Genomic DNA, 8,974 nt, shown 5'->3' with positions numbered 1-8,974 from the left:
ACTATCATTAAACAAGTTTCAAAAAGTACAAAATAATGGAGGGCAATGAAAGTATTGGGCAGTTGGAATAATCACTAGAAAAAAAGAAAGTTCTGAAGACACTTATAAAACAAACTTCACAATTTTCCTTGAAGGAAACACAATTAAGTATTACTAGTTGGGGCCGAAGAAGAGTTGAAGGCAGAAGTACTTCTGTAAAGTAGATTTAGAGATACAAATATCTAAGTTTTCTTTTCAACCTAGGTTGGAAACTCAATCATTTTAATACTAGTAATCTGAAGAAGGAGGAAGAAGAGGAAAATGAGAATGATTCAAGCAGCAAGAGCTTATGTTAGTAATCAATTTCCACAAATAAATGTCTTACATTTTCAGCTGCTTCAGTCCTACTCTTTTTTTGACCTCATAGACTGTAGCTTGCCAGGCTCCTCTGTCCATAGGATTTTCCTGGCAAGAATAGTGGAGAGGATTGCCATACCGTCCTCCAGGGGATCTTCTCAACCCAGAGATTAAACCCCCATCTCCTGCATCACGGGCAGATTCTTTACCACTGAGCCACCGGGGAAGTCCCCATAAATGTCTTAGATAAACTGTAAATAAATAAAAGTAACATTGATTTCAAAAAAAAAGTAAAAAGTCTTACCTGACTCAGGTAAGAACCTGGTATAATGATCCTATATCACTGTATCATTCATCTTTCAGCAACATAAGAACTGCAACAACTCTTGATTTTTACAGGCCATTCATTATCTCCTGTGAAGACATTTCCTGAAGTAGTTTACAGGCACACAGCCACTCCCACAGCACATCTACCAGTATTTATGGAAAACTATTTCCTTCAATCTGGCTCAGGGCCTATGCCTAAGGAAATGTTTATTAGATATCAGCATCATCTAACTCGAATGCAAGACTAATGGGGATAGAAAACTAAAACAACCAAAGACTTTGTGGCTATTCAATAATTTAACTAGTAGTTTAGTGTTTATGCAATGTGAGCTGTAATCTCACTTCTAATCTTCACAGGACAAGTCTATCATGAGGTGTTTTCAACTTGATTCAGTTTCTTGGAAGCACTTTCCCTAATCTGTGAAATGGAGATAAAAATGAGACACCACCACCATTGCACATTTACACATCACGAACTACTGACTACAAAAATCCGTTTAAATATAATTTATAAAACATAAACCTCCAATAGAGTGAAAATCTTATGAAGTACCCTTGGGTGTCCAGTCTATTTCATGCAAGATAAAAAATAAGATACTTTTCTCTCTACATGAATTCAGCAGCCTAATGACACTTCCAAATCTCTTAACTAAATGCAGTACTGTTATTAAACTCTATATAGCACCACCGCAGCCTGAACTGGCCAGTCCAGTGCATCACCTTAAATGCAAATTCCCACAGATAATATCCTGCATGCTTGACCTACTCTTTACAAGATTCCTTATACCAGTGAGATGGCATCTGCTCATCATTGTCATCATCCTCTAAAAGCATTTGTTAAGCATGGGGCCATAGACGGTACTCCCCCAGGTCTTGTACAAAGTGAAGCAATATCCAATTTCTTGACCTCTGGAGGCCTTCAGACCAAGATGGAGAATGCTAAAGCAGAAAAATGTAAAGGAGATGTGGGTAGCTGAGTAAAAGCTTTAAAGCATTGTATAAATTAAGTGAATGGATAAATGTACAACATTTTGCATAAGCAAAGGCTAAGTAAGGGAAAGAGAGGCAAGTAAGAGCCCTGTGCATTTTGACCAAGTGGAGATGTCAGATGAGCAGGATGAGCAACCAAATCCAAAAGAAACTGATTTCACTTTTCAACACTTTTGTTGGCTTTCATGTTGTAAAGCCACTAGTCATTGCCAAGAGGGGGAGAGGTACAGAATGTTTTTTTTCTTTCTTTCTTTCTTTAAAGATAAAATAGAAAAAGTCTTTTGGTTTTCAACTCAATGAATTAATAAACCCTTGTACACTTAGAAAAATTGTGTTCAACATTTAATTTAAACTAGACTACAGTCAAGAAAACCCTTAAAATGAGGCAGAGCAGTATGAGCTACTGAATTATACTAAGAAGCAAGTTTGAAAGGGACTTATTTAACGAAGCTTGTTTTAAATTGAATATCTCTTGTAAGGATGTGTGCACTTCTCAGAGGCCTTCTGTGACTGGGTTTTGTTTTTATGAACTTGGTGAATAGGATTTAAACTTCTTAGCTTTTTTTCCTTTTTTTTTTTTTTTTTCAAAAACTACAAACGCAATCAGTTTGAGTAGAATCCATTCAACTGGCCTCTGCTTTTTGAATGCAATAAAGAAGCTACTTTTCCTCCCCTTCGTTTCATTCCAGCTGAGCTCTGTGCAGCAAACATCTCATGCTGAAATCAGTGCCTTTTTAAAACTTCAAGGGACTTGAAAGCTCCCAACCTGTTCAGAGGTGAAGTGGCTCCAAGAGTTCAGCTCAGACGTACCCTATTTGCACTTCCCTCCTCTGTAAAGGATCTCAGTCCTTTATCCACTGGCCTCATTATGAAAGTTCTCTCACTATGAACGCTGGACCAGGGCGGGTCTCCTCTTTGGTATTGTAGCATCACTGTCTATTTCACTCACTATGAAGAACCCTGGCCACTGGCTATAGTCTACTTTGAGATCAAGAGAAGCCTGGTTCTCTACAGTGGAGGAAAAGAGTTAATTACTCTGCCCTCCCCAAGCACCCCTCACAATCCCACCTGCCTTCATAACAGTACTGGCTGCTTTCACTTCCTTCCAAGGGTTGTAACTATAGTGAAGGAGGGATGGGTCCTAGTTCTGCAGAAGCAGTGAGCTGAATTCAGAGACTCTGGGGGTATAAACCTCCCAGCCACTTTTTTAACCTCTCATAATGCAGAGGCTGCAGAATCCCCAAGACCCCTCTGTAGGAAAACAAAGCCTTGAGTTTTGGCTTCCTCCCTTTTCAACAGGTAGAGTAAATTCTTAAACCAACAGCTTTTCAGAGAAGAATAAAGTAAAAATTTCCATATATTGTGTTGAAATGCACCTTGCAATGAATTTCAGTACAAATGAAGTGTGGGCTTGCTGGGTAACTCCCGGAGGGATACTTCTGGTGTCTGAGGGCTTCTTACTCTTCTGCAGATAAACCATGGTTCTAGATATTTTGAGCTTCCCTGGTGGCTCAGTCATAAAGAATCCACCTGCAATGCAGGAAACGAGGGTTCCATACCTGGGTCTGGAAGGTCCCCTGGAGGAGGAAATGGCAACCCACTCCAATATTCTTGCCTGGGAAATTGCATGGACAGAGAAGCCTGGCAGGCTACAGTCCATGTGATAGCAAAAGAGTTGGACACGACTTAGCAACTAAACAACAACTAGATAGTTTATTCTTTTCCCATGTATTCTGTAAGGAGAGCAGCGATGAAGCTGTAATCTGAGAATTCCTCAAGAAAAGTGCCTGTTGTTTAAAAGGTTTGCTTAGAGGACTTTCTTCTCTGGGTGCCCAAATCACTATCAACTCTTCAATTTACTACAGAAGGAGCCACATTAATTCTTATAGGCGACTACAACATCTACGACATTTCCCTCCAATACTTCGGTCTCGCAATAGTCTCTGGCCCAGATTAGGGTTGGACTCAGTAGCATCTCCCAGAAGGATTTCTGGTTTGACTGAGTATGCACAATGATGTTCTCCCTACGAATCTGCAGACACAAACTAACATTTTTGTAAACAATTTTAGGAAGTTTCATTCGCAAGTTTAATTGGTTTCTCACTATTATGTCTTCTTATAAGACCAAACATAGCTTAATTCCATGAAAGCCAAAGCTAATTTCACTGAAACGCTAAAGAAGCAGCCCCTTAAAAGAAACATTTATGGGATGTTTCTTAAGAGCAGCAATATTTAAGAATGATCAAAGGTTTCAAATATAAAGTTCCTCTCCAAACTCTTCGCTCAATATGGAAATTTTCCTCATTTTAAGATTAGCATTAAATGCTTTGTTTCAAATGCCCAAGACAATGAGTGAACTTTATCTTTTGGGGAGAAAAGAAGACACTGTGAATTGTTCCATGATTAGACCTAAAATATTCATGTGATCACCAACATTAGCTTCCAGAAGCATTTTTATTTGAATGAATATTATCTCTCTGCAAGTAAGTGGTTTATCTTTCACTTCATCACATACTTAATATCAAATATTACATGTTATCACTTAAACTGGATTTCTGCATTTAAAAGGAGGCAAATGCAGCTGATGTGTTACGCAAGTTGATAGTTTACGTAAGCTGAAAAAAGAATTTGTGAAAATAGATTTTTTTTTAAGTCTGGTGAGGATTTATTAGGAAGCTTTGTAGTCACAGTGAATAAAATGCTATGAACAGAAGAACCAAGCTCTGGCACTGGGCTTACAGCACTAGTTACACATTAGCAAATATCAAGGATGTCCCGAGCAGAATCTTACCGAAGACTCACTCTTACCCCAGATACAATACCCACAAACACAGAAATGATATCCATGCATCACAGTGATAAGTAGGCAATTCAGAGGAGTAGTGAGAGTCATATTTTTACCTCTATCAAGCCTGTTTTTTCTTTTCCTATTGAAGTAAATTGAGCATAATTTTCAGGACTGTTTACATAAGGGAAATGTTTTGGTTTTCTCAATGATTTTAAAGTAAAAAACTGGTCACTGGCACAGCAAGGAGATACATGATGTAGCCAGGTCAGTCAAACAACAGAGACATCACCACTCCCTTTGTTGGCTAATGATGTCATACAAGATTTAATTCAAGTCTTTACAACATCCAAACACCTGCCAAATGCATTCTTATAACTAACATGTCTCTTCAGTGGTTCTCTATGACAAACGACCTTGGGATCAGTAAAATTTTAAAAAGATGCTTCCTTCATTTATTACCCCCAACACTCAAACCTCTTCATTTCCAGCTAAGAGGCCTTGAGTTAGTCTGTGCAGAAAAATACGCAACACTTCTCTGTGCATCTCTCAGTTTGGGCATGCAGCCAAGCCTGACTTGTCACCTGGCACTACAGAGCCGTGGGTCCAGAGCACCCAGGAGTTGGGAGGAAAGGAGGCCATGCCTTCACACATCTGGTACTTGAGCTAAAGGACCCCCTTTCGTGTGAATTAGGTAATTGGGACAAGTGCTGGGGGTAGTTCTCCTACAGGCTCCTTCAAAATGGACTTTTCCAAAGTATTTCTATCCAGGAAAAATTGATATGGGGACAGCAGTCTTAGAAAAATTTGTATCTGTTATTTACTCATTACTTCAACAAATATTTTTTGAGTTCCTACCTACTGAATTCCAGGCACTGTGTTAGAAGATCATTTTAAGCACATTGGACAAGGTTTCTGCCCTCCTGCAGTTTATAATCTAATAAGTAAACAAATACACAAATAAATATACTCTACAATTTCAAACTGTGCCTGTGTTATGAAGTAAAAGAACAAGGTGCCATAAAAGAAATTGAAAGACAAATCTGATTTCCGCTGAAGAGCTGGAGAAGGCTGTGGTGGAGGAGATGTCTAATTTGGTTACCACAGAACTGTCTGAGATTCTAGAATCTGTGTCTTCCCTAATAGTCACTTTATAATTTTGCTTCAAGACTTTATAATTTTGCTTAAAGACTTCAGCTTTATTCTTTCTCAATTTGCCTCAATCTCCACCCTCAGAGCCAGTCAATCTCTTGTTCCTTAGAAGGCTTTGAAATTATTGCCTAGTGTCTGCTGACACATCTGACTATTTCCTCCCACTTTTTCACCACAGTGATTCCTCCTCATCTTCCATAGCTCACCGGGGACAAGACTGACGCTACGAAGTCTCTGACGATTCCCTTTTCCTCATGTAGGCACTTCATGTAACTCAGTTCCAGGGGGCACATTTCCATTTTTATTTTTATTATGACACAATGGTTAAATATCAACAATTTCATATGATTCAGCCCAAAAGTTCACATGAATGGCAGCTGCCCACTGCCTCTGTTCATATGGGCTGTAATGTGCATGCAGTTTCTGAAGTTGTGCAGTATGGCAGCTCTACTCGTCATATGACTCTTCCCTGTCCCCATTGTACACTGTGCCCACCTCTAAAATGTATTTTACCATTTGGAATGAAGTGATCCATTCATAGTTCTTTCTTCCCCTCTCAATAGTTTCATCTGGTATCCTTATCAGTTAATACAGACTTTTTTGTTAAAACACTAAGAGTAGCTTTTCATTTACTGACATCATAAAACACATCATCTTTAATTCTCACAACAATGCTGACAGGAAAATATTATACAATTTTTAAATTTGAGAAACCAAGGTTTAAAAGTTAAATAATTTGACTCCACACCGTACTAAAAGATGGGTGAGCTCAAACTGGGGTGATACTGTATCCGATTCTAGAATCCATATTCTTTGACCCATGCAATGCTAGATTTCACTCTTCATAAATTTATTCAACTAGAAAATACATATAGACCTAAGCCTATTTACTAATGTGTCTCACACACCTGCAATTGACAAAACCTGACTTGACTTCAAGGAGCTTCCAGTCTAGCAGAGAAAGTGAACAATGAACAATCAATTCCAAGAGAGATAAACTGGGAGAAATGCTTACTGAACTAAGCTGAACATTGGAAGAGACAAAAATATGAAGCATGAGGATAGCTAGTCTTTTAAAAGGGATATGTTTAACTTTGTTTACTTTCAAATATTGTAAATAATCACTTTATCTCTAACCCCTCTACCTACTTTGTTTCAGAATAACTGGGTTATAGTCTAGCTAGAAGTATCTAGTTATGATTGAGGTCAACTCTACCACAGCCCCTTCATGGATCACAGCCTTAACTGTATGGATCACAGCACGCTGTGGAAAATTCTTCTTCTTTTTTTTTTTTTTTAATAAAAGTGATTATAAGTTTTTCTATTAAATGATAGTTTTAGTGATGTAGAATTCTATTATTTTCTGTTGACCAATCATGATACAAAGATATTAAGTGAATAATAGTTACATAATTGCAATAGTAAAAATATTTATCAGTTTTCACAATCAATTGCCAGATAAAAAAACAAAAAGATAATTACAATTGCAAGCCATAATGGAAATATGATTAACCTAATGATATAAAGTAATTATGTGCAATTTGGGGGGGAGGGTAAGTAGAGCCATGTGATAAGTGGAAGTGCATACATGCACATGTTCTCATCCTCCCAACCAGTCTATGTCCTTTGGTTGATGCATTTAATCCATTTACTGTTAAGGTAATTATAAATATGTATGCTCTTATTACCATTTTCTTAATTGTTTGAGTTTATTTTGTGTAGGTCTTTTCCTTTTCTTGTGTTTCCTGCCTAGAAAAGTTCCTTCAGTATTTCTTGTAAAGCTGGTTTGATGATGCTGAATTCTCTTAACTTTTGCTTGTCAGGAAAATTCTTAAACAGATCGGAGTACCAAACCACTTTACCTGTCTCCTGAGAAACCTGTGTGCAGGTCAAGAAGCACAAGTTAGAACTGGAAAAGGAACAGACTGGTTTAAAACTGGGAAAGGAGTACAACAAGGCTGTATATTGTCACCTTGCTTATTTAACTTATAGGTGGAGTACATCACATGAAATGCCAGACAGGGTGAATCACAAGTTGGAATCAAGATTTTCAGGAGAGAGGCTGTCCTAAGATGGTGGAGGAATAGAATGGGGAGACCACTTTCTCCCCAAAAAATTCATCAAAAGAACATTTAAACGCTGAATAAATTCCACAAAACAACTTCTGAATGCCGGCAGAGGACCTCAGGCACCCAGAAAAGCAGCCCATTGTCTTTGAAAGGAGGTAGGAAAAAATATAAAAGACCAAAGAAAGACAAAAGAGGTAGGGATGGGGCTCCATACTGGGAAGGGAGTCTTAAAAAGAGAGAAGTTCCCAAACACCAGGAAACACTCTCACTGCCAAGTCTGTGGTGAGCCTTGGAACCACAGAGGGCAACATAACTGGGAGGAAAAATAAATAAATAATTAAAACCCACAGATTACGTGCCCAACGGTAACTCCCCCAGTGGAGAAGAAGCACAGACGCCTGCACCCGCCACTAGCAAGCGGGGGCTGGGCAGGGGGGCACGGGCTGCACTGCTTAGAGTAAGGACCAGGCCTGAATGCCCCAGGGCAATCTGAGGGAACTAACTTGGGCTAGCAAACCAGGCTGTGGGATAGCTACCATGCAAAAAGCCCTAACCTAAGACACCACCAGGCCCACTCACAGAACAAAGGACTGAACAGAGATAGCCAGCTGCAGACCATCCCCCTCCTGTGACAGGCAGCCAGAGCCAGAAAGGGGCAATCACAGCCCCAGAGAGGCATTATCTACCAAACTGCAAGCAGGCTTCTTTGCTAACTAAGACTTCTTGGGGTTCTGGACAGTCAACATCTGCCTGAGAAGGTGTGCCAGTTGTACACCCAGAAAACCAAGTGGCAGGGACAGGGGAAGCGATAAGTCGCAGTGACTGCGCTCGCCAAACACCTCATCACCTGAGCTACTCGGACTTGGAAAGGGCACAAAACGCAGTCCCAACCGAGTCTGAGCCTCTGAAGACTACCCGAGTGCCTGAACCTGAGAGGCTTAGACCTGGGAGGCGCATGCAGCCCAGGGCCAGCCTCGGATGGTTCCTGGAGGAGCAACCTAGAGCCTGAGCAGTGTGGGCAGGGAGGGCACATGCACCGTAAGTGGGGGCAGGCCCAGTGTGGCTGAGACACTGTGAGCACACGCCAGTGTTATTTGTTTGCAGTGTCCCTCCCTCCCCACAGCACAACTGAACAAGTGAGCCTGAAAAAAGTGTCCACCACTGCTCCCTTGTGTTAGGGTGGAAATCAGACACTGAAGAGACCAGCAAACAGAAGAAGCTAAAACAGAGGGAACCATCTTGGAAGTGACAGGTGCAATAGATTAAAACCCTGTAGTTAGTACCGACTGCATAGGAAGGGGCCTATACATCTTGA

This window comes from Bubalus kerabau, chromosome 9 (genome assembly GCF_029407905.1).
Source record: "Bubalus kerabau isolate K-KA32 ecotype Philippines breed swamp buffalo chromosome 9, PCC_UOA_SB_1v2, whole genome shotgun sequence".
In the NCBI taxonomy this organism is placed as follows: domain Eukaryota; kingdom Metazoa; phylum Chordata; class Mammalia; order Artiodactyla; family Bovidae; genus Bubalus; species Bubalus kerabau.
Note: the sequence above shows the minus strand (reverse complement) of the source record.